Genomic DNA, 4496 nt, shown 5'->3' with positions numbered 1-4496 from the left:
GGACCATGTACGTGTGTTGTGTGTGCGTGATGTGTGACCATGTACGTGTGTCGTAAGTCACTGTTAAGAATGGCAGCACCTTCCCAGTCCGGGACTCGTAACCTTAATCGTTATAGATTTCACTATAGGTTATAATTATGATAGAAATGAAAATTTACCGACTTATCTTGCGAGTACGTTGCGACCTTCAAGTATGTGTGTCGCAGATCCGTGTCCGTGCGACTCGCTACTACGCGACGCTCGTTCACATTCGCGCGCCGGGAAATTCTATTAGCGACTTTTATTCTGCGCTGATATGATTTGCATGTCGCATAATTTCCCCTGACGATAATAGCCTAGATTGGCATTAAGTGCGGACACGTTTCGCCGGTGTGTTACGTCGTAGAGACGGTGGAGGTCTGTCGCCGCCAGGGTTTGACGGAGCGGCCTATACCGGGGGCAGTGTTTGGACGTATTACTCTAATTCCCTGCGTTAAGTGCGGACACGTTTCGCCGAGGCGGCAGACGTCTGTAGACGCCAGCGTTCGACGGAGCGGCCTATGCCGGACATTATGTATTGTAATGTGTTTGGACATATTACTGTGATTTGCTGTAATAGAGACTCTGGTATTTAAGTGATCAGGTTGCCTCAGTGCACAAAAGCTCACGCTCGTTGTCTGTCTGTGTGCTCGTTTCTATGGTAAGCGTGTCTCTACCCAGAGCCGTGTATTCCCGGGAGGCAGGCTCTATAGCTTCATCTTCTTCTGTATTCTCTATTCTTTCTGTATTTTTTTACGAGTGCTTTGCGTGCATGCGTTATCGTAATTTGCGCTCATCGCGTGAACACATGACACTCTAATCGGGATCATGTGTCGACTCGTTATGTCACTAATAATCGTGTTTGCAGATTCATCACGCTCGCCTAGCATCGCGCATGTTGTTAAGAAATGCCCGTGTTTTCGCCCTGCGTCGTTGCGATGTATATGAATTAGCTTGTAGTCGGAGGAATTATCGACCGTGAACTCTATGAATGATCAGGATTAGCTCTAGAACTATAGCCCTTCGCTCTGCCACAGGCCTGTGCATGTAGCAGAGCGAAGGGCTATAGTTCTAGCGCTAGATATATACGGTTATGACCGTTGTGTGTGTGTGTGCGTGTGTGTGTGTGTGCGTGTGCGTGTGCGTGTGCGTGTGCGTGTGCGTGGGCGTGTGCGCGTGTGTGTGGACCTGTAATTACAAAGTTTTGCATAAGTCGGCGAGTGTGCGTGCATGCCCGCAGTGCTCGGGCTCGATCGATCTCGCCATGTGTTTCCCGCGCGAGTCGCGTCGCTCTAGTTGATTGAGTGCCTTATCTCTCTCTCTCTCCCTCTCTTTGTTTTAGTGTTGGAGGTGGACGCCGCAGCCGCCATGCTCTCCTTAAGGCATGCTAGCGAACGTAAGTACGCCGCCGTGCATCGTTGCTCTCCTGTCGTCACCCTGCCGCGATACACACGGTGCCCTGCGGTACACACGATACCGTGCGGTACACACGGTACCCTGCGGTACACACGATACTCTGCGGTACACACGGTACTCTGCAGTACACACGATACCGTGCGGTACACACGGTACCCTGCGGTACACTCGATACTCTGCGGTACACACGATACTCTGCGGTACACAGGGCTGGCTGCTCTGTGTTTGATTCGCGTGTCGATAATGCGCATCTAGAATGAAGAGGAAGTTTTGCATGCGAGTCGACCGACGCGCCGGCATCCGAAAGAGATGCTGCGACAAAGACGCGCGCAAATGGCTTCAGCGGCGGCGGCGGCGGCGGCGGCGGCGGCATTGTGACGCAGCGTCGGCGATGAATTCTCCGTCGTCGCGGCGGCGCATAGCTCGCTAACCGCATTGTCGCGTGAGCGCGGAGGTGCTAATCAGCGAATTCCTGCGATGCTGCTGTTGCCCGTGTGCGACCCCAGACACGTGCGCGTGCTGTAGGGGAGGAGAGGCAGGCAGGCAGGCAGGCAGGCAGGCAGGCGGGCTTCACTAACACGCCTGACCGCCTGACACGCTTAAGAAGCGATCGCGTGCGCGGTGCGGGGGGGGGGAAGCGCGGAAGAAAAGTCGAAATGCATCTGCTCGTGAGAATGCTGAAATGCGGGGAGAGAGGTATCCCCTGCTGGTTCCCTCAGTTATACGCTCAGTCAGCACCTGCCAGGCAGGTTCACGCGTGGAGGAAATGCTGGCTGCCTTCACTGCGAGAGTTTTGGGGATGAGCAGTCTCGATGCGCTATTATATTGAATTCTTCGCGTAATTCTTCTCGCATGTTTTCTCGCGCTGTTTAAATATCCACGGCTGGTTTGTCGCGCTGCTTGCGCGCGGGCGATTGTATTGAATCGGCGTCGAGATATCGCAGATTGAGAAATCGCGCTGATGATGTGCTGCGTAGAATGAGAAGTTGTGAATGCCGTCGCTCTCGCAGCGAGTCACCACCCTGCCCCACGCTTCTGTTGCAGGAAAGAGAAGCCCTTACCCGATACACCTCTGGAGAAGAACTGGAGATGGAGATTGGAAAGTCAAGCAAATCCGGTAGGGTTTAATTGCTTCTCGGCCGTTGTTGCACTGCCACTGACCTGCAGTCTTACTGCTGTCACGCTATCACTTGTTAGGGTTAATTAATTAGTTTATTAAATGTTATAAGCATATATAACGTGCTCATTTGCGAGTACAACGATAATGTTAAAGCGCTGCAGATTTTAACGGCGACTGTTAGCAAAAGTGCAACAGCGTCGCATGATATCAGCATGATATCACCTAGAGATGGATTATGCGTCATCTCTGTAATCGCTGTCACAGTGAACGACTTGCCCCCTAAAACCAGCTGATCATCGCGACGCACGTGAAAGAAGATTTCATCTGAACTAAGCCTGCCTGCATATCCACCTGTGTAATATACTACGCGCTGCCAGCATAATCCATAAGTAGCTGGCTGTACACTTTTGGAAGAGCGCGCGCGAGAAGAAAGCGGTTGCCGTGGCAACTGCGTTCGCGCGCGCCCGCGTTACCGTGACAACCCTGCTGATGCTCCCCCTCCCCCTCCTCCGTGCGTTGCAGGTCTTCCAAGCTGAGCGGCACGTCGGTGGTGTTCACACAGAGCCCGAGCGAAGATCACACCTACAGCATCACGCCGCAGCCGGAGAGCGGCAGCGACGGACGCGCCTCGCCAGCGCCCTCTTCCATCGACGACGAGTTCGACTTCGGCTCGGACGCGGACTGTGATAGCGACTGCGGCGAGGTGAGCGCCTACAGCGACTCGGAGCTGGCCGAGGTGTCGCCGTGGCGACGCTCCGGGGGGTGGGTCGACGACGACGACGAGGAGGAGGAGAAGAAGAAGACGGAGGAGGGTGCAGACGCGCTGCTCAACCTCGCCGGCATCACGACGTCGACGATCGTGCCGCTGCGCGCGATCAGCCCGACAAACAACAACAACAACAACGACGTCGGCATCAAGGTCAAGTCCGAGCCGCCGGACGGCGGCGGCGGCGGCGGCGGCGGCGGGATGACGAGGCCCCGCTTTGCGTTCACCTCCGGCGACTGACGGCGGCGGCGCCGCCAGGGGGCGCCGCGCGCGCACGGCGAGCGCCGCCAGAGGGAGTCGCCGTCGACGAGCGCTGGCTGGAGGAGCATCACGACTCTGTGATGAATCGTCTAGCAATCACATGCAATACATCGAGAGCAGTCACGTGTGTCGCCACCTACCGGGACAGTCGCGCGCGCGCCTGAGCGAGCGAGCGAACGAACGTAAGCTGCCGCCGCCGCGCGACACGGGTGCTCATAGTAGTCTACCGGTTCTGGGCTGGTGCAAACACATCTATTAGCGGGGGTTGGGATTACAGTTGGGGTTGGGCGATGGGGGAAGGGGAAGTAATAGGTTAACGCTGGTAGCGCGGCGTTCATCGTGGCACGGAAGCCGGAGCGAGGCTTCGAATGCTCATGTGTCGGAGAACTGCGCGTCTGCGACCTCGCTGCAGGTTCGTCAGCGACGTATCATGACGGGCGAGCCGGAATGCGGACACTTGCTGGGAGTTTGCGACGATGACGTTCGCCGATGCACGGAGCCACTCAGACTTCGAGGGGGGTTTGTGCCATTGTTTCGTCGGCCGTTCTCTGCGACCGAGGCGTTGTCGTAACGACAGCGATGGTCGCCACGGCAACTCACTAGCTGCAGCACCGCGTCACGCTTCCGTCGTCGTGAAGGCGTCGACGTTACCAGTCGTCTACATCGTAGCATTTTGCATTGTTTTTTTAAGAAAAAGAAATCGGCAAGTGTTCAGCGGCGGATCGAATACGAGAGTGTGACATTCGGACGTTGGACGAGGGAAATCGTAAAATTGCGTGAGTTCGCGGGAAATTGCGTAGTTACAGTACACTAGCTCCATGGTGAGCGAGGGCATCAGTGACACCGACGGGGGGCGGGGGCCATGTTGCCTCACGTGAGTCACGTCTAAAAAAATAATCGCCACCTAAAGTCTTC

The 4496-nt window shown here is 55.7% G+C and overlaps 1 protein-coding gene across 1 annotated transcript in view; it reads left to right on the top strand.

The window, feature by feature from the left end:
• LOC106821399 (forkhead box protein N3-like) overlaps positions 1 to 3512 on the top strand; it is a gene marked incomplete at its 5' end in the record, with an annotated part of 68023 nt that extends 64511 nt beyond the window's left edge. Inside the window, 3 exons of the mRNA XM_014826167.1 lie at positions 1361 to 1414; positions 2479 to 2551; positions 3077 to 3512. The remainder of the gene's footprint in view (positions 1 to 1360; positions 1415 to 2478; positions 2552 to 3076) is intronic.
• Between the last annotated feature and the right edge of the window lie 984 nt (positions 3513 to 4496).

This window comes from Priapulus caudatus, unplaced genomic scaffold, assembly GCF_000485595.1.
Source record: "Priapulus caudatus unplaced genomic scaffold, Priapulus_caudatus-5.0.1 Scaffold71, whole genome shotgun sequence".
Taxonomy (NCBI): domain Eukaryota; kingdom Metazoa; phylum Priapulida; class Priapulimorpha; order Priapulimorphida; family Priapulidae; genus Priapulus; species Priapulus caudatus.
This window is presented reverse-complemented; position numbering and strand designations above follow the sequence as displayed.